The following is a 21,603-nucleotide window of genomic DNA, read 5'->3' as shown; positions in this document are numbered from 1 at the left end:
GCTGTGTCTGCCTCACGGAGTCAGGACCCCCATTCTATAGGGGGTCTACCGAGGTCCAGAGGGTTTATTCCCGTACCCTTGGGGTAATAGTCCAAGGCAGTTTGACTGCAAACCCCAGTCACTGCCCTGCCTATGAGTTCCAGAGTTTTCTTTTCCTTTGGGACAAGATCTCACTGTGTAGCTATAGCTATCCTGGAACTCACTATGCAGACTAGGATGGCCAAGAACTCACAGAGATCCACCTGCCTCTGCCTCCTAAGTGCTGGGATTAAAGACATGTGCCACTGCCCCTAGCTTCCAGATTATTTTTAATTATCAGGATTTACACTTAACTGTTGCCACCAAAGTCTGAATGGCCCCTTTGCCCGGACAGAGAGTGATTGGTCCCCTTCTGTGTCACTTCCTATCACTGCAAACAGCATCAAAGTCTACCAGAATATGGGGAAAATCTTCTTGATGTTGAATTTGCATATCTAAGGACTAGAAGAGGGTTTGTATAATCAAATTATGTGGGATTGTAAAAGGGAGCAGCGTTTAAATAGCTTACAAAATTACTTTGAAGACACACATTAAAATCTAAAGAAGCCATCACCTTCGAGGTCTGCACAGAAAGTTAAATACTAATTGATTACGACAGCTCCCGTCTCTATCACTGGCCCCGTTGCTGCCTCTGCTTTGTCAGGATCACAGCTCATATGCCACCCCACCCCTCTTCCAACCACATTCAATCCACGCTAATACGAACAGATTGGGTTTTATACAGCTCCCCACATCCTGGAGAAGATCAAAAGAAGCAGCCTTTAAAAAAATAAAAAAACACAAAAAAACACAAAACTAGAATTTGCTGAAATTCTGATTTCTTCCAGCAGCTTTACAGATTTTTATAACTTATTTTATCGGCAATGCAAGGTCTCTGAGCCCAGCATCTGTTTGCTGCATCTGGGAAAAAAGATAAATTCCCTTTTTTTATGCCTCTGAACCAAATTTAAGAGGAAGGCAGACAAGCAGGTCTTAACGGAAGAGGACGGCAGCACACCTTCTCTTTCCAGGCTGTCCTCTGTCGCTGTCTCTGTGTCCTGTGGGCAGGACCGGGAGAACAGAAAAGAGAGAGGAGTTCAAGGCTCGGCAAGGTTGCCTGCGTAGAGGTGAAATCCTGAGCCAGCTGGAGCAGGTGCCCCCAGTCAGGGGCCCTGGGGGACGATTGATCATGAACATGGGGTACCGGGAGCTAGCGACTCTACATACTTCTTTTCTTAAAAGGCCCTGCACATCATTTATAATTTTCTCAGACCTAAATAATTGTGCCTGATCACCAAAAGCCATGCCTAGACATCATGGGGCTTCATTATATTGGCCCAGTACTCTGGCTTCTTTAAGACCCCAACTCAGCCTCCTCAACTTCACAGCTGTTTATAAGATTAATAGATGCAAAATTGAGTCTTCTGCCGAGAGAGAGAGAGAGACTTATCCGAACCTTCTCAAAGGTAACATTCGGACAGTGAGATAGTGTCTGTCCCCACTGACAAGGTCGGGGGTCAAGAAAAATGCAAGCATTGCGGGAGAAGGCTTTGGATGGCTGACGGACTTTTCCAAGTATGGACAACGCTTTAGTAGACGTCCTAAAATAGCCTTAGCTCTACAGCCTGTGGGTAGGGTCCTGCTCTGTAGCCAGGAGCAAAGGTGAACTGGGAGGAGGAAAGGGAGAATAGAGTCCCACCCATACCTGTGAAGGAGAGGGAAAGGGAATCATGGGAGATGCATGAACAGGAAGGGCCAAGGGCCTGACAGCTGTAGGCAGTGGGGCTCAAAAGAATCTCCTGTTAGGCTCTGTTTTCTCTATCTGAGGTCATAGGTCACAGGACTTATGAGCAGGTTTTGCAAGAGTCCCAAAGGAATCCAAACAGGTAAGAATGGCAGAGTAAACCTTCGGGTGTTACCTGAAGGTTAAAGGAGATAAAACCCTTGGGTAAGCAGGTGAAGAAAAACGCGGTAATACTGCTGCCAGGGGGCCTGCTGAGACTCCAAGGCAGGGTCAGATGACTGCGCCAGACTGCAAAGGGCATCTTTGGACAGTGGAGACCTGAGACCCATGGGAGGCAAGGAGGGATGCTCTTAAAGTCTAGGGTTGTCCCTGGATACTCTAGGGTGTCATTTGTATGAAGTCACCTTCTGTAGACTTATGACCCTAGCAAGGAAATGAGTCTAACAGAGAGATGGTCGCAGGAATAGAATGCTGATAGCTGGGCTTTCGCTACACCTTTGCTCAGAGCTTGTCAGAACCAGACTCGCTGAGCATAGGGATAACTCACCAAACAGGAAGAAGGCAAAATGCATTAATAGGCTGAATGGCAGAGAGAGTCATAGTTCCCCCTCCTGAGCAGGGAGTGGCTGTGTGAAGAGGATGTCAGGATCTTTGCTCTCCAGTTTGAGGAACAGAAATGAGGCCGATCTTCCATTGTCATCAGATTTGGGATCCTTCCTCTTCGCCTTAAATAGCTGCCCCCAGCTGAGCAGCCACACGCCTGCTTCTCCGCTGCTGAGACAGGATGGAAGACCAAGACTTATCTCTGCTTCTGTTTTCCTTCAGATTGACCACCACGTGACCTCAGTGTGGGCACAGGTCGTCTGCCTTACTGTGGCCCCGTGGAAACCTGGTACAAGGGCACAGAGCTGACCTTTGCAGACATTTTGGACATCAACCCTCTTCTCAGTACGTCTTTGTGAGGTCAGCACATTTTTGTGTGTGGATGTGATGTGTATGTCTGTATGCATGTAATATGTATGTAACTCTCTGTGTGTGTAATTGGGTGTGTATGTATGGTGTGTATGTAGACCAGAGTCAACCTTAGGAGCTCTCCACATTTTTTTTTTTGAGACACAGTCCCAGTGGCACTTGAGTTTACCAGTAGGCAAAGCTGCCTAGTCAGCAAGCCCCAATGTCCTCCATTCTCTGCCTCCCCAGTACTGGGACTGCAATTGTGTGCCACCATACCTGACTTTCCCTTTTGGATTCTGGTGATTGAAATTGGGTTCTCAAGCTTGCACAGCAAGTATGTTACAAACTGAGATATTTTCCTAAATCTTAGCATATTTTTTAAGCATGTTATTCATTATTAGCGTATGTGTGGTGGTGGAGGAGAGTAGGTACGTGTGAGGTCAGTGGACAACATTTGGGAGTGGGCTCTCTCTCTCTGTCCTCTGTGGGTTCTGGGGATTGAAGGCATTCGTCAGCTGAGTCAGCTCACCAGCCCTCCGCTGATTTACTCTCGTGGACTAAAAGGCCAATGTCTCTCAGTTAGATCCGTCACGAACCCACCCCCACTCCTTGGAGTTTGGACTTCACAGTTAACCCTTCCCATTGTTTTCAGGACTAAAGAAACAGAGAACACCGTGTGCTTCAGTTTTATTGACACCCAGGAAAGACTGGTTTTTGCAGAGAAGTAATATAATTCCTGTCAAACTAGGTGTCTGATAGGTGCTAATTTGACATGGCAACGAGATAAAAGTTGGGCCCAGGCTGTCTCCAACCTCACTGGATCGGAATGCTGTCTACTTAGCATAGGAGTCAAACATCTCCCTGGCAATAGATTGCTTTCCACTCACAGGCCTACTAAGTAAATAGAAAAGTAATTAACAGTGTGCTGGGGTAGAAACATCAGATGGAATTTCATCAAGGCGGGAGGGACACAGCGAATCATGAAGTCCTGTGGTGTCCACCGTGGGCTGGATCTCTTGTGCTGTCTCTAAGACGGGCATGTCACTTCTGCCTGTCTCCGAGAAGAGAAATTCCTGAATCTTTAATTATATTTCATTTTGATCAAGGGAAATGAAACAGAAAAGTCAGAAAGTTCCTAAAGATGCTCCAAAAATAAAGAATCTTTTTCATTTTCTGATGCACGATGTTGGTCTTGAGTCCTAAGCATGTCCCCCCCTTTCCCTTGGCTGTGTGTTTTCTGTTTTTATTTTTTCCTCAACTATTAAGTATCTTCATTTTGAAATGTGATCTGAACGCCTCATTGTTATCCCCCTCCATCATTGGAGAATAAATGGTATTATGTCGTTTATGATGGTGGAAGGAGATGCAGCTTCCTAGGTAGGAAATTTACTCTCAGCTAGAAAGAAAGGGAGGGGGATTCAGGTATGCATTTTTTGCAGCCTTTTAAAAAACACATTTGAAAGTATTAAATTCCATTTCATGTGTGCAGTACAGTAGAAAGTAATGTTAGCATGTTAATTAACAATAAATGTAGTCTTTTGGGTCATACAAAGAAACCAAACAATTCCCTCATGGAGGAAACGGGGGTCATACGATTTTACTTTGAGAAGATAGTGAATTGCCCTGAGTAACTATGACAAGAGGGTGACCCAGGCTGCGGGGCCTTTTTGGAATTCTTTGAGTACCTTTCCAAGAGCCATTTTCTCCCTCTCCAGATGTCATCTGTCTCCACCCAGGAACGCAGCTCACCCTTCAGCCTGGAATGCTGGGTGAGGGCGAGGCTCGCTCTTGTCGGCTCTCAGGGGCCACCTTTGTAGGCGCCTGCCCCCGGGCTCCACAGAAGGTGGGTTTGTCAAGCACTAAGGTGTTTTCCAAGTGTGGAAATAACTCCAGCATTCCATATTTTACATACTTGGACCTTTGGACTGGGAATATTTTCTTACATTTCACATAGCTTCGCCCCCTGTGGGGAGAAAACCCTCGTCTTTCAAGTGGCTATTACAAATCTTCGTGTATAAACACGCACGAGAGGTCATCACGACTCCAAGATGGCTCTTGAAAGGTTCAAGTGTCTCTCAGGGAGATTTTTCAGCTTGTTCAGTGACAGTGAATCAAAGTCTCCGGTTTTCAGTGGCAGAACTTCACTTTTGATTGTTCCTTTAAGGTTTTCCAGGGTAAAAAAGATTTTGGGAGACTTGATTGATATTCATTCCTTCATCTGTGCATCCTATAGACACGCAATGAGGTATTGACTTGGCTGTGACCATCTTGGGCACCAAATATCTGATTATTTAAGGCATTGCGACCAGGGCTCTGAGGGTTGAGTCTTGAAATGTCTAGATTTTAGATCTGGAACTATGATCCAAAGAGGTTGGTGGCCTTTCTCGTGTCAAATTACATCATGGAATCAAAGGACAGAATCAGATCTGACCCCACACCAGGCTGTGTCCAGCTAGGGCTCTGGAAGGTTTGGGGGTTCAGTGTGGGATCATCCCGGGAGCCACTCACTGGACTGTGGCCTGATTATGTCATTATCTGTAGCTTTGATGGGGCTCTTGATCTTTCAGGGCAATAATTCCATGTTCCTTGATAATAGCTGGTACACACATTCAGTTTCTGATTGCTTAGATCCCCTGTGTGTCCATGCATGCGCAGGTGTGTATGCACACCTGAGAATGGACACATGGAGGCCAGAGGCTAAAGTTGGGTGTCTCACGCAATCTCTCTCCACCTTACGCTTCTGAGACAGGGTCTTCCCCTGATTTACTAGGCTGGCTGGTGCGGGAGCCCCAGAGATCTTTTTGTCTTTGCCTTCAGTGGCTGTGGCCGCCACCTTATGCCACCATGCTCAGCTTTTTACACAGTGGCTGGTGTCAAAACTCGGGTCCTCATACCTCAGAGGCCAAAACTTTGCTGTTGAAGCCATCTCCTCAGTCCTACAAAGATTCTTTTGATTTGGAGTCTTTGACTCAGAATCAGTCCAGGTATTGCTATGAGAGCAACCACCATGAAGGCATGTCATATGACGCTGTATCCATTGTTGTCTTACCGGGCACATAGGTGGTGAGAGAGCAACCACCGTAAAGGCATGTCTTATGATGCCGTGTTTGTCCTTGTTTTACCGGATTCACCTTTTCCAGTGAACCACTTTCTCCACTGTCATCTCCTCCAGATTCTTTTAGCCAGCATTTTCTGAGCTCCTGTGGTGAGCCAGGCCCACAGTCTGGAGACAGCTCACTCCCAGATTCTACCCCCAAGAGTCCACTTGCTTCTGTGCCCTGAGGCCTCCACTCGGGATATAATATCCCATGACAGGATGTCTTTCCACGTACACACCAAAATAGCGCTGGCCTCTGTGTGCTGAGTTCCTTTCTGAAGCCACTGCCATCATGTCATCCCGGCACCCGTAGAGAGGGCTTGCCACGTATCCAGGTTGACTCGCTTCTGGCTTCTATATTTGTGAGCTTTGAACCCATTTTCCTCTCCTCAGCTCCGTTTGAACTGCATGCCTGGTAGGAGTAAGGTCCTGATCGCAATCTTCAGTGTTTCCACTCTGTTCTCCTTTTCCTTCTGCTAACAAAGACGTTAAAGAAACCATACACTTGGCTTGGGATGGGGCTTCAGCTACACTTTAGAATGCAGCGCTTATTCTGATTTGTCTTAACGGATTCTCTTCTTAAAAATAGTTAGAACTGTATGCAACCTTAGAAGTCCAGAGTCCAGGCCCTTCTCCTTATGGATTGCGGAATCAAGGCACACAGAGGTCAGAAGCTTTGCAGCAATTTCTACAGGAGTCTTTTAGTCCTGTGCTCTTGGCTTCAATTTCATGGACCAGACTGTCTGTTTTCCTTTCTTGAAAATTACCTTTTATTTTAAATTAAAAACACGCATATACAAGAACGCCAGCAGCTTACTCTGTTACGTTGAGTCAAGTGTGTGTCGTTTGGCACCCGAACAAGCCATTTCAGCCCTGGCACCTTGACCCTAGTTTTTAATGTCTCCCCTGGCAGCTCACTCACCGTGTTCAGCTCTCCTCTGAACCCCACAGAATCTGTGTCCCTTCCCTGTCCTTGGCAGTGCTCACACGAATGGGAACCCCTCTCTTGGTAATGATCTTGTCTGACATTTGGTCCGCTCTATTTCTCTGGAAGTTTTCCTTCTAATCAAACCAGCTTTACCTTTCAGTCTTTGCCCTCATGTGTACATTTTCTTCATGCTTTTAAGTAAGTTTGGCCTGTAGATTGGACTTCATTGTCACATGTTTCCTACCCCACTCTTGTTCCAGGCCCTTGAATTCCTCATCTTAATTGTTCATTTGTATTTACATGGAGAATCTCTCACCAGTGACCCCGTTGGGCAGCCTATTGTCTGTTTCCCCGCCGCTCTCTAGGATGTGGCTCTAGGGTTGTCCTTTCATTTCATGTGGCATACCTGTGACCAGGAGTCTGCCGTCCCCCGACACTGGGAAAGTATGGGAGAGATTCTTTGAGGCCCATCATGTTCAGCCCCACCAGTTGGGAATGATCCCCAGCCTCCCTGGGATGAATTCCGTCCCCTGTAGTGACACAGGGTACATCTAATCCCTGCTAGTATTTTAAGACCATGATCCCATCTGTCCCTCGTGGCTCTTCCCCCTCTCCTTATACACTCTTTTGAAGGATAGATACAAACGTGTGCGTGTGTGTTGGCCATGCGTCTGCCTCATACATAGACAGGTAGACATTTTCTTGCCGGATTTTCATCCTCTGGTTTTGTGTGGCAATACCATCATGCCTTGGGCTGCTGGTCGGTCAAATTCCCCGCCTCTCTCCCGGTCTCGCATGGTTGGCCGTAAGCCTCATCTCCGCCAGTCTCTACTTATGTCATTTATTTATTTTTGAACGCCTGTGAATTCATATCCTCCTCAGCTTCAGTTTTCCAGTTGATTACCAGAATACTCTTGGATCCCAGTGTTCTCCTTCATGTTTCTATTGTGCACAAAGCTAATACACGAATTTTCATGTTGAAGGCATAGATAAAAGTGGTCAGTGGGTTTCCAGCCTGCTAACTTTAAGCAGAGAGTTGAGTTGCATATTCTCTCAGCCAGTGATCAAGGCAAAGACCACCAGTAACAAATCACACGGTGGCCTGTGCCTGTGGGATGAGGGACAAGCATGACAGGCTTCCTCTAGGCCTTCTTTCCCACAACCATCGATTGTAGTCCACTCACTAGAGCAAATGTAAGAAAAAATAAAACAAAATACAACCGAGGGACATCTATCAACACTACCCTCTAATTGCCAAGGTCACCAGAAACAAGGATGCATTGAGAAATTGTCACGGAGCAGAGGGAAACTCCCAGGATGTGGCCAAAAGGGAAGCATTGTTGCAACTCTTCTATTTCAGATTGTTCCCTGAGAGATTATTAAGAGATAAAGGAGGAAGATAAGCAAATATCTAAAATGTTTAATAGGCTAAGAAAGAGGCTCCTGTGACATTCTATTGACTGCTTGCGGGTTGGTGACAATCTTGGTTTTGAAGGTCTCAGGAAACCTAGGCTAGCCTCAAACTTGCTACGTGGCCAAGATGACCTTGAACTTCTGGTTTTCCTGCCTCCCTTGCAGTTGTGTTCCCCCACATCCAGTGAGCTGTGTTGGGGGCTTGGGATTGAAGGCGTCCTTTGTGCACTCCAGGCAAGCACTCTACCTACTGAGCGACACCCCAGCCTTCATTCAGCAATTTTTCTGCTGAATCTGAATGACTGCAGACCTTCATTCTTATGGGTCAGGTGGTCTAAGCCTAGCCTGGGACTCTTTCTAAAGCCTTGTCTTTAGTACCCAAGTCTTTCCCTGTGTGGAATGACTTATATTTTCTTCTACTTGTCCAGACCTTGTCTAGCCAGTGACTTCCTATTATTTTTGGAGGAAATCCACTACTTAGAAATCCACAACTATGTATAGCTAAATATATCTATATCCAAGGTCCACACGATGCTTCCCTTGTACTGTTTTCTTTTCCGGCACCCTAATCACCAGGTGAACTCCTGTGTCCCAGTTGCTGAGACCAAAGACGGCTAGGTTATTTTTGAATTTCCTCTCCATCTACAATATCCAGCCAGCCTCTGGCCTGCAGGGGAAGTTGCTTCCTGTTGTCTGTTTCTATTTTCCCTCCTCACAGTGGGTAACTCCATTCCCCAGAGCTTCTGCAGACCCGGCTTCTGCCCCTCTCCCACCCTGTGTGCACAGAACTTCCCCTTGCGCATTGTCATACTTTCCTTGAAGCCTCCAACTTACTGATTCCCATCAAGTAAAGCCCGGGTTTCTCAGTGGTGTTTGCACCTACCTAGCAGGGAATTCTCCCAGCCACGCTGCTTTGCCAGGCCCTCCCCATCCTGATCTGCCCTGTCCCTTAGTCCCTTAGCTTAGCCTCTTTGCTTCCCAGCTTGTTTCTTGCAAAATGACCTTTCTGGCCTCTGTCTCCTGCTCCTGGACACCAACATCTGCCCTTCCCACCGCGTGTCACATGCCATCAAGGGGCCCTTGAGCCAACTTCCCGTTAGGATGCCATGTCACTCCTGCCGTTTCAGCAACTGCTTAGTGATTGTGAAGCTGTGCAGAATACGGTTCTTCTATTTTTGGAATTCTTGCTTTCTGCACTAAATAAACTATAGGCTTTTAGGTTCAGGTCCTGCGTCTTTATTTTTTTATACTAATTTCATAAACTTTTACTTTTATGTCTTTATCTTTAAAAATTATTTACATGTAGCTTGACAAGGTGATATTTGGAGACCATGCATATCTAATTAGCAACATTATCTTGTTGCGTGCAACCTTCGTGGTGGACCAGTGCTAAGGAAGCTGGTGGTGTCTGGTGAGGGTTTATGTTGCTTTTCCTTCAAGATTTATTTACATGTATATGAGTGCTTCACCTGCAAATATGTGTGTGCATCACATGTGTGCCTGGTGCCCACAGAAGTCAGAAAAGGGCATCTGATTCCCTAGAATTGGGGTTGCAGAGGGGGCTGTAAGTCACTGTGCAGATGCTGGAACCAAGCCTGGGTCCTCTGCAGGAGAACTAAGTACCGGTAACTTATGAGCTGTTCCTCCAGCCCCAGGTTTGCTATTTCTTCATAGTTGTTAGCTGTTTGAAATGGTGGTTCCTCATGTGTGGCTTTGCTGCCGAGATAGAAAGCATTGTATCCTCACTGTTCTCAGGATCCGTGAGCTCTATAACGCTGTCAGAAAAGCTGCTGCACGGCCCGTCCAGAGCCGAGTATGCTCTGCAAACCCCACCCACACCTCAAAGGGCTGCTCTTCGGCCCACGCTGACACACTGACCATGGGCAGGTGTTCCCTACCTGCCTTTCCCTGTGTGTGATATGCTTGTGGCTACCCCTGGCTGTGAGTGCCTATGTGCCCGTGGGAGCATGCAGGGAGAGGCCAGAGCAGGACAGCAGACTGTCAGCCTTCTTGCTTCGAGCCTGAAGGGGCCATTTCAGCTAAGCTGGCTGGCCAGTCAGCTCTAGGACCCGCCTATTTCTGCCGGGCAATGCTGGTTAGCCGCTGACTCCCTGTTCTGACTTCTGAGGACCAGGCATACTTAGGATGCACACAGGTTACAAGCAGGCCTGGCTTTTCACTTGGACGCTGTGGGGGCTGTGATGAACTCCTTTCCTCATGTTTGCACAGCTCCTGCCCGGGGAGTCCTCTACCACGCTTTCCTGATGATAAGTTCGTCACATCACTGCCCTTACCAAACTCCACCAACCCTTGCTATCCCCCCAACATATATATATAAAGGAACAATCACCATAACTTCACGAAGAAGAGAGGAGGGTGGTCCTGTCTGCATGCACAAGCGAGAGTGTGTATGAGGGTGTATCTGAGTACATATGTGTAGGTGCTGACCTGGACTGGTTTATGTACTTATTTACACATATGTGTCTACATGCTTATGTTTCTGCATGTGCCCATGTTCGCCTGTGAAGGTATGTGTGCATGTTCCATGTTTTTGTGGTTATGTGTCTGTGTGCGACGTGTGAGTTATGTGTATAGCTATTGGTGTACAGGTGATATGTATAGATATATGTGTGGTGTATATGTGCAGTCTGTGTATTAACATGCATGTTGTGTGTGTAGCTGTGTGTGTCGATGTGTGTAGTTATATGTATATGTGTGTTGCTGTGTGTAGATGTATGTATATGTGACAAGTGTAGCATGTATGTGTGTGTGCTATATAGTTATGACTGGATGTATGCGCTATTCACAGTTATGTGCATTTGGCTTGTGCACGTGTGTGTAGCTAGGTATGTGCAGCTATGCATGTATGTAGTGTATATATCTGTGTGCCTACGGAATGTATAGTTATATGGGTGTGGCATGTGCATGTAATAGAACCAGGGAAGAACTGACCATGGCCTCAGGACTGGCATTGCTGGATTCTGAAGCATTTCTCTGCCTCCAGATGAGAAAGGAACTGTTGAATGTTGTGTGTGACTCAGTGGCCTACTGGTGGTCAGGAGTCTGCCGTCCACATTCCCTCCATTTCTAGCTGCTGCCCCCACCCCCAGGAACCTCGCCTCTCTATCTTGTAAGATGGTGAGTTGTCAAGATCAGATGAGATGGGTCAGGAGCATGAGGGGCTTTGCTGGTGGCAGACATGAAGTTCTCTTTCCAGACTCAGATAGTCTGAGACACATTCCACAGTGTCGGCACGGAGACCTGCCCAGAATTGTCCTCTTACTGTCCTGTGAAACTGAAGGACCGAGAAGCAGGGATGAATTTACTTAACTTTCTGTGCACACACAGGCTGTTTCAGGTGTCCATTCCCCGGGAAGCTTACCTATTAGCTCCCTCTTGTAAGCTGTGTGTGTGTGTTCATATGTGCATGTGTGTATACATGTTGGCACATGTGTGTTACAACATGGAGGTCAGGACAACCCTAGGTGTTGGTCCTTCATCCTCCACCTTTTTTGAGACAGGGTTCCTTGCTGTTTCACTCTGTGTCTATCACGCTGGTCCAGAGCATCCAGGAATCCTCTGTCTCCATTTCCCATCTGGCTGTAGAAGTGCTGGGATTACAGGTATGCGCTACCTTACCTAGCTCTGTGGATTTGAACTCAGGTCCCCGGGCTCACACAGCAAGCCATCACTCCAGAACCATCATTGGGCTTTGATGAACCCTTGGGTGTCGTGCCTTATTATTGGCCCGGAATTGATCTGCTGATGGAATAGAAGTCATACATCTTTGTCACTGGTTCAAAATAAAGCACTCAATTTATCTCTCTTGCTTGGCAAACGTCATCCATAATAGATGCTATGCTGATTCAGGCGGGTGACTCATTTCTGGGGTGCAGTCATGCAAATCTCTATTGCCGTCACCATCAGGTTTCTCTGCGGGTATTTAGTGACCCCACCCAGCCATCTGATTTCACAGCCAGGGTCTCTTCATGCTGCATGTCCCCAACATCTTTGCTCTCCATCTGGAGAAGGTATGACTGCTTACCTCAGAGACAGGAGTTGGGGTGGTGTTGCTTGGCCACTGGCTTCTACTGTTGGCCCTGCTGACCCACTGGGGAAGTGTCCTCATGAGCAGCCTTGGCATTGTGGAAAAACAGTGGAAATGAGGTCATGGGCCAAACATGGACTCATTTCCTCCAGACATTTATAGTCAAAGGGCAAGAAGAGGCTGCACGTCTAGCCAAAATGCATCAGAGATTTTTGTGTGATCTTTAATTCTTGTTACGGAGACCTGGAGATGAGCTAGTCAAACAGCTCTTAGACACGCAGCCCATCTGCTATACCCTTCAACCCCACCTTATGCCTGCATCTCTGAGGTGTGTGTGGCCGCAGGCAGAATGTATTGAGTCTGTGAGATTTTCAGCATTTCGAGTTTGCACAATTTGTTCCGAAGCTCGGGGTTTCATCCCCAGCTCTTACCACGGGTTAGCGGTTCACATACGCATGTTCTTTGGGGAAATGAAAGTTGGCCTCCCAAAAATCAAAAAAGGAAGTGAACACAGCTCCTTCCTTCTCACTCTCCTGTGTGGCAGAGTCGCCCTCCTGTTTGGAGCCTTACTGTGTCGCTGTTGACAAGGAGACAGGGAGACAGGGAGATAGCATCTCTAGTGCGTGTTTTCCACAAGCCATAGCCGCGTCACAGACCTAGGCCTGCTCTTCCTCAAGCTCCAGCCTTGACCAGCAGGAGATAAAGACAGCGCAGCTGAATTCCAAAGACAGTTCTTTGGCAAAATGCTTGTTGTGCATATCACGTCCCAGAACCCACGTCTGTCTCCTGTATTCCCAGCTCTGGTGAGACAGAGGCAAAAGAATTACTGGTGGGCAAGCCTAGCCGAGTCAGAGAGCTCTAGGTTCGGCGAGGGACCACATTTCCAAAAATAAGGTGGACAGCGGTTGAGGACACAGTATGTCAACTTCTTGACTTTGATGTACATGGGCGTACATGTGCTCACTCCCCCCCCAAGACATGAACCCATATAAAAAGGAAAGCACAGCGTTTTCTCCATATGTACATGTGTGGGTATGTGGGGATTTGAACTCAGGCCCGAGTGTGTGGAGCATGATCTCTGCCCCACTGAGCCTTCTCCCTAGCACCATCATTTCCTTTCTGACTTTCGGAGGCCAAAACATCTTCAAGACACTTCTTCAATAGTGGCACCCCACAGCCACTATACTCCCAGGTGGGGATCCCTTTCCGTGCTCCCTGCCTAAGAGTAATTTTCCCTAATATTCCGGTCCTGTGTGTGTACAGGTAACCACTTCCTCGAATGATTAATTAGGATACTATTTACAGTATTTGTTGCTGTAATCAGGAAGGAATGTTCCATGCATGTGGATTTTGATGCCCTGCGGTCAGAAGGGAACTGCTTTCTTTACCCTTTCTGTAAGGGACAGAACAAGCTACTGCTCAGATAGCTCCCTTGGTTACCGTGTGGAGCTACCGGCATCTCACCCCCTATCGGTCCTCAGGTCACCCGTGGGAGGCACAGGTGCTCACAGCCTCACGCCAGTCCCAGGCGCATCTCGGAGCAGGGCTGTGCAGGTTGTGAGCAAGCTTCCGGCTGTTGGGTGCCCTGAGGATTCTGGGTCATCCCTTGCTCTGGCTACTCTGATTATTGCATATTTCTGACTACAGGACAGAAATTGCACCCTTAGCTGGTCCTTCAGAGCCCTCTCGGGCCCCACCTGCAGAGCCCGAGGGCTTGCTGGGCCAAAGCAGAGGCTGGAATCCAGTGGGAAGGTGGTTCAGGGAGGGCCGGGAATGCCAGCGTATCAGATTTTTTCTTAGGTTTTTTTTTTCTCCAGTTCTGCAAAACTGTTTGACTTGTGACCTAGCTGCACTTGGCATTGACTCAAGAGGAAGACAGAGGAAAGCAAAGGGAAGCCAGGCCTGGTGTGTGCCTGTTGCTACGGAAGGCAGGAGATTTCTGAGGAAGGATCGTGGCTAGTTCTGGATCAGCTAGGGCTACAGCAGCGAGTTAGAGGCCATCCTGGCCTATATAGCCAGACCCTGTTACAAAACTAAACAAAACAGAAATAATGAAAGGCAACAGGTGAATTGAAGTTTGGCTGCTTGTTACAGGAAGTTTCTTCTTTCCTGGGTCTGGGCCACAGCAGTGAGTCTGACGGAATCGATTCCATTGCCCTTATGATTTGATTTGCCAAAGCTCTTCCCACAGAGGTGTTTTTCAGGAAAGCTAAGTGCAAGATTCCTATGGAGCCGTACGGTTGGTTTCTGAAGGCCCCCCTTGTGGAACAGGTGTCTGTAGTCAATTGCTAGAGGCTCCCCAGGTGTTCTTGGAAGAGCTGAGGGGCCAGAATGGGGAAGATCCTGCTGGCCCTGTGGCTTGGGATGGCAATGTTTGTGAATTGCATATCACAGTATCTGATGTCTGTAAGTGCTCGGGGCATGGGCATTGTTACTAATGGTCAGTGGGTCCTGGGAAGGGCACCTCCATTAAAAGTCCCTCCATTGTCCCACATCCTGGGCACCTGGTGAAACAGAAGCCAAGCTCTAGAGGCAGGCACAGGAAACATTCCCAGCTGCAAAAGGCTTTGTTTGTGTTAGCATCTCAACCTGCCTGCCAGTCTAGTCGTTATCAGGTCCCCAACAAGGGGGCGTGTTGGGTTACACAGGGAATGGATGTGGGTGGGAATCTGGAAGAGAGAGCCCTGGCCCCCAAATGAATTGATGGAGGGAGGGAGGTTAAGGAATTAGAACATACCAGAAGCACCTCCAACCACCTGGAACTCATCCGGCATATTTATCTTACAACAATAGTATGCAGTGTCTTCTTCTCCAACCCCTGATACGACAGCATGTCCTTCCACCCCTAGAAGGGACAGCCTTGATGTCACCTTCTCTCGGCCTCTGTGACTAACCCAGGGACGCAGCAGCCATGTTGTGCTAGTGACTGACTAAGCAGATCTGGAATCTTTCTCTGGGGTGACTAACTACTAACTACTGACTAACTACTTACTGGGCTTCAGAAATGAGAGATTTCGATCCAGGGAGATGAGCTGCTTTCTGTGGGCAGTTTGGACTTTGGACATGCAGACATCAGCGATGGGGGAGCAGAGGGCCCCATCGGCAGACAGGGCAGACTGTACCAGCCTTCCTGAGGGGAACAGGAAGGCGACACTGGGTGCACCATGGAGAAATGCAATCCAAAGCAATGTACTTCCTGCTGGCATGAAGCCCCCTCTCAGCCTGCCCATCAGTTTGGACTGCATGCATCCGAAAACATGCCAACAGTGACTTCAGCCAGGGTCTGTCTCCTATGGCACTGCTCTCATTTTGATTCAGGGGCCACACTGTACATGGTAGCATGTCCAGCAGCACCCTTCCTCCAGACCCTCCAGATACCAGGAGGACCCTGCTTTGTTGCCATGCCCTAAAACATCTGTTTGTGTTGCTAGTGCCTACTGGGGGCAGAAGACCACTTCTGTGAAAACGTTTTTTTCTCAGGTATAAAGGAGTCAGTTCAGAGAGAGGGTAGTGGCCTGAAAGAATGATCACAGCCTTGCGTCCTGCCTTCACCCCTGCATGTGACCTTTGTCCTCCTGTCTTTCTGACATTTGTAATGTGACAGCTGTTCCTTAGGAAGGAGGAAAGGGAGGGCATGCATGCAAACCTGCAGCCAGGACAGGGCAGCCAGCACAGAGTGAGCCCAGAGGGTGTGTGGAGCAGCTCCCAGCTGTTGTAGAGAGTGAACATGGCTTCTGACCGCTCAGTGGAGAGAGGCCTGAGAGAGAAGCTGGCCTGGAGGCTGGCCAGCCTTGGGGACAACAGCCCTTGGGTGGTGGGGGAGGTGGGAGAGCATTCCAAGGAACAATGTATGGGGGCTGGAGACAGAAGCACAATGGGCCTGTGTCTAAAACTGTAAAATGTTTCATTCGGCCACCCTGGGCTGAAGGTCCCGGGCTGAACAATGCGTTACCATTGATCCAAAGCAAGGGAACGTGGGCCTCAGCGACAGCACGCTGTGGAATTCCTGCACAAAGGTCGACAAGAACTGCAAGCATTCTTCCCTCAGTTCACCAGCATCTCTTCGGTATAGCTACAGGCTGGGCCGCTTATAATTCTTACTCTTCTTTCCCTAGCACGCCGACTTTACACCAAAACCACCAGGAGAGTCTTAAATTCACAGTCGGATCAGTTCAGGCATTAAACACGGACATGAAGCTGATTCTCCACAGTCATGTTGAGGGGTCTTTGCTGTGTTAGCCCATTTTTTGAAACTATAAGGAAATGTTTGAGGCTATGTACTTCATGAAGAAAAGAGGTTTATTGAGACTCAAAGGTTAGAAGTGCAAGGCTCAGGGCTGCCTTAGTGATGGCCTTGCTGGCAGAGTCCTCGGGATACAGGGCCGTCATGTAGCCCGTGAAAGAGAGCACGTGGCATGCCTATGTGTCTGTCTGTCCTCTGACCTTCTGCCATAAAGACCAGAGAGTCCAACTGTGCTGGGTTGTTTGTCTGTTTGCTCCCCCAACCCAATTTTTGTCAACTTGACATAAGCTGGGGTCAAACGCGTCCATCAGATTGGATTGTAGGCAAGTCTGTGGGGACTTTTGGTAATTGATGATAGTCACGGGGTGGGAGGGACTCGACCATGGTGGTGTTATCCCCCAGCAGATGGTCTTGGATTGTATGAAACAGAAAGCTGAGAAAACCCTGGACAGCAAGCCAGTAAGTAGCACTCCTCCATGGCCTCTGTTTCAGTTCCTTCCTCCGGGTTCCTGCTTTGAGTTCCTGTCCTGGTTTCCCTTCATGGTGGCCTGTGAGCTGAAATAAACCCTTATGTTCCCAAGCTGCTTTGTGTCATACTAACAGACACCTAATTAAAATGTCAACCATGGGGGCTGTGCCCTAAGGTTCCATCTCTCCCTCATTGTCTCCTAAAGGCCCACTGATGAACACAATAACAAAAAATGACAACAACGACGGCAACCTGGCTAACACACTGGGGTTGCCTCCTCTCACTCACACAGCAGGATCCTCTTAGCCACATAGTGTGTCAAAGCCACAGACTTAGGTTCTGAGGATGTGGACACCCTGGGGAGGGGTTTTGCAAACAAACAAACAAAAATGTTTTGGAAAGGCTGCATTAAATAGAGTTAAATGAGTTTCTTTATTGCAAACCTTTTAGAGTTCTGCTGTAGAGGCGGGCTTTGCTGTGTGACTTTCCTGAGAAGGTGGGATAAAAGGTCTGCTTACAGTCGGTAGGTCGGTAGGTAGGGCGCCAGCAACAGAACGAGGAACCAGTTCTATCAACGTCTAGCTTAGTGAGCCGGTGTTTACCGTGTTATTCACAGGCTCATGGATGACGTAAGGACAGCTGAATCTCTGAAAAATCCTAGCCCAGCCTGGGTGATGACACACAGGAGCTGCCTCCCTGAGCTCTCTGTATGACTTGCAGGCAGCTGGACCGCCTGGAGCGCCTGGAGAATCTCTCACCCACACCCAATGCTACTGCTTATACAAGCTTGGGGCCTGAGCCCTGTGCATTTTGTTAAGTTTTAGGTGCTTCCTGAGATTTCCTTCTGGATCCTCATAAGTCTCAGCTGCTTCCTGATTACTTCCTTCACAAACGTCCCTTCTCCCTCTACTCAGAGGGAACACTACACTCAACAGGCTCTCCTGTAGCCCAGGCAGGCCTTGGACTTCTGACCCTTCTTCCTCCATTCCTGGTTGCTGAGGTTATAGATGTGAGTCTCTACACTGATGCATAACTGCTTAGCCATCTCTCCAGCCCCCTCCACACCCAGCCCCCTCCACACTGACTCTTTTTTTTTTTTTTCGTTTTTCGAGACAGGGTTTCTCTGTGGTTTTTGGAGCCTGTCCTGGAACTAGCTCTTGTAGACCAGGCTGGTCTCGAACTCATAGAGATCCGCCTGCCTCTGCCTCCCGAGTGCTGGGATTAAAGGCATGCGCCACCACCGCCCGGCTCACACTGACTCTTTTTTGGATGTGCTTGTGTACATTACAGAGTCCCAGTTTGAGAATTTGGTATTTGCCCATCTTGTTTCACCAAATCTCTTTTACTCCATCCTATTCTTATTCCTGTGAAGAAACACTTAACATTTCAGGATTAAACAGATCCCAGTCTCAGGAAGACGGGGAAGGTTTGGAGGTGTGGATTATGTGGGCTGAAGAGACTTGTGGCTCCTGGATCTAGCTCATTCCATGTAGGCTGCCCCATGGTAGTGTCCGAGTTGAACACCATGGGAGAGACAGTCTTCATTTCATCTCTGAAATTTCTGTGGGAACTGAGATGGCCACCGCGGCCATCACGTGAGGGTGGACATTCCTCAGTTACCCATCTGCTCATCCTTGCCCTGGGTCGTCCAGGCAACATCTTTTCTGCCCTCTTTCACTAACTCCAGTGCCTGTGCCCAGTCCACTTTCCTCCCTCGTCTCTCAGACCCTTGACTAGAAAAGCAAACAGCTGTTTCCCAAAAATATTCAGAGAGATTCCTTCAGTGTGTCTATACTTTCAGGGAGGAGGGGCTATAGGCCAGAGGGATGGGCCCAGGAAGTCTCATGAGTCACCTGGCAAGAATTGCCTGAGTATTTTAGGCCCTAGGGTGGGGTAGCAGGGGGTGGAGTGGGCTGTGCTTGTGTTCATGGTTGGCTTAATTTATGGGTTTTATCCAAGTTAATGGTAGCTCTGAGAGGCGGCTCCGTGGAGCTTGGCCACCAGAATGTGTCTTTAACTACCCTATTAAGCTTCCCTGTGGATGGGGTGCCGGTCCTACGCCGCCGTTTGCGGTCTGTGAGCTACTGTCTTCATCCTGCCCCACCGTTCCTCCTCCTCTGCCCTCTCACCTCCTTAGTGAGGAGGGTAGCAGGCATGTCTGCTCTGCCACACACCCTGCCCAGCGCTTATCGGCTCTATTAAAAGCTCCAGTGCGGGATTCAGATTGGGGAATATTCCATTAAAACATCACATTAACGAGCCCTCAGAGAAAATCTCTCACAAAGCCTTTGAGCCCATAACCACTTGGCTGTCTCACGAGCCTCTACGGCTCCCAACAAGTTAACAATCAGAAAATAAAAATGTTCCTAGTGACGGCTGGCAGCGGGCTGAGCTGGCCAACCTGAAGCTTCTCTTGGGGCACTTAGGGAGCCGGCTGGCCTGCAGGCTGGCATGCACTGGAAGCCACATGCCTGCCCGTACGTCTCTCATCTGTCCCTGCCCAGACCATAGGTGGCTTTTTGTGAGAAGAGTTGCAAAGCCGGAAAAGATGCTCACAGGCCTGGTGGTCGTCAGAGTCCTGGCTGCCGTCCAGCCACCCCTCAGACTCACCAGCTGAACGCTGGCCTGGGAGTTCAGGCCTGGACACAGCAGCCGTTTCCTGGGATAAGATCATGACGGGAAAGTGACCACAGTAGGGTACTTCTGGAGCCAGAGTTGACCCTCTGTGGGCACACTGCTCTTCAGCGTCCCCAGGAAAGGAAAGGGCACTGAACACTGTTGCTGGGGTTTGGATTCTCTTCTTGCCCCATGTCTCCAGCTCTTGGCCTACTGCCTCCTGACATAAGCCCTTATTTTTAGGGCTGTTTTAATATGACATTGTTGGGACCCAGGCACTAAGCCGTGCAGTCAAGGAACTCTTGTAGCCAAGGTTTAGGGCCTGTCGTGTTCTCTCCCACCCGCTGCTGTTCATGGAGGTGGCCACACTGACACGTTAACAAGAGTCCTCAGGGACTTGGGAGGAGAGCTTAGTCCTTAAAGTGCTTCCTTGACAAGCACAAGGGTCTGAATTTGATCCCCAGGGTGCACGAGAGAGAGAGAGAGAGAGAGAGAGAAGAAAAAAGCCAAGCATGGTGGGCCATGTTTTAATCCCAGAGCTGGGAAAGCAGAGGCCAGTGGATGGCTGGGGCTCACAGGAGCAGGAGTGTTCCTTCCTGGCCAGACACAAAGTATAAGGGAGGGTCAGCTTTCTTGGAGTTGGTGCAAGACACACCCCACACCCAGACACCAAATTCACAGCACAGGGAGGTTTATTACCCTGAAGGGGCAAGCAGGGTGGGGTGGGGTGGGATGTGTGGCTGCAAAAGTGACAACAAGTAGCAGCAAGCAGGCATTTTCTTTTTCTTTTTTCCCAGAAGTGAATTTTTAAGAAGAAAAGGAAGAGTCTGTGTTAGGGTGACTTGGGAAGTCCTAACTGGACATATTAACAAAATAATGAATTTGATTGTTGATCTCGGTGTTTTGTCTCAGGAATTAGCCAGTGGCCAAATAAGGGAATGGGCCTTTGGGGCTAGCTTTAGGAATGTAATCTAAAGGTTTTTAGCAAGAGGAAGAAGGGTAAAAGGCCGAACCTGTCAACGCCACATTTGCCATGCTTAGGCCTGTGTTTGCCGTGTTTGGTCCGGCTGGAATTCTTCACAAATTGTATAGCAGAAGCTGACCTCCGGTTTTGACAGGCTTGTGTACACATGTGCACTTTTACACACACACACACACACACACACGCACGCACGCACGCACTCATGCATGCACACGAGGCTTACTAACATAATCATTCCCTTTCTCTATTTTCCATCCTGGGTGCTGATGGCAGGTGTAGAGTAAGGGGTGTGGCTCGGTTAAAATGGTCAAGGGCAAGAAGGAGAAGAGGTAGCTCCCTTTTAGGAAGGACAGCGGTGAACACACTCAACAAAGCCCAAAGCCGTGAGTGAGAACCCGCCCCACCTTCGCCTTCTACCTCTCTTCCCCTGCCCCCATGGGGCTGTTCCACAAAGGATCTCAGCTGCAGCAGCCATAGCTGGGTACCTCAGGATCATCTTCTCTCCCAGCTCATCTTTCAAGTGAGTGGCTGGACTAGGAGAAGACGGTGAGGTGAGAGTTGGGGCCTTCTGTCTTAGCCATCTTCAGTGTACCCCCCACCCCCCGAGTTCAGATCTACAAATGGAGAAGAAAGGCCTGTGCCAAGGGAAGTACAACTGGGATCTGGGAGGAAATGGGGTTGGGGCGGGAGACACAGGTAAGCTGCAGTGCTAAACCCAGAGTGGAGTGAGGCCTGAGAAAAACCTCCCCTTCATCCTTGTCAAAGGTACCAGCTAGAGCTGTGGGTCTAAAGGTGCATTGGGGTGTTCTGTTTTGCTTTGGGGATCTCTGCCTTGGAGAAGCCCAGAGAGGAAAAGAGGACACAGGTGTGTAGTGGCATTTCATTTGTATTTTAATAAATAAAACTTACCTGAGGATCAGAAAAGTAAAGCAGCCACACTGGCCAGCCCTACAGACCAGGCAGCAATGACACACCGTTAATCCCAGTAGCCACACTAGTTTGCCATAGAAACCAGGCAGTAGTGGTGCACGCCTTTAATCCCAGAACCAGAGAGGAGAATAAGATGGGAGGAGACAGCTCTCGGTCTCAGT

General features: G+C 48.6%; 1 long non-coding RNA gene across 1 annotated transcript; it reads left to right on the top strand.

Moving 5' to 3' along the window:
* The first annotated feature begins 1,542 nt into the window (after positions 1-1,542).
* LOC142842607 (uncharacterized) lies at positions 1,543-11,916 on the top strand. The gene is made up of 3 exons (XR_012909408.1): positions 1,543-1,593; positions 2,588-2,725; positions 11,676-11,916. It is a non-coding gene; the product is annotated as an uncharacterized LOC142842607 (long non-coding RNA).
* The last annotated feature ends 9,687 nt before the right edge of the window (positions 11,917-21,603 follow it).

The sequence above is a fragment of the Microtus pennsylvanicus genome, chromosome 1 (genome assembly GCF_037038515.1).
Source record: "Microtus pennsylvanicus isolate mMicPen1 chromosome 1, mMicPen1.hap1, whole genome shotgun sequence".
Classification (NCBI taxonomy): Eukaryota; Metazoa; Chordata; class Mammalia; order Rodentia; family Cricetidae; genus Microtus; species Microtus pennsylvanicus.
This window is presented reverse-complemented; position numbering and strand designations above follow the sequence as displayed.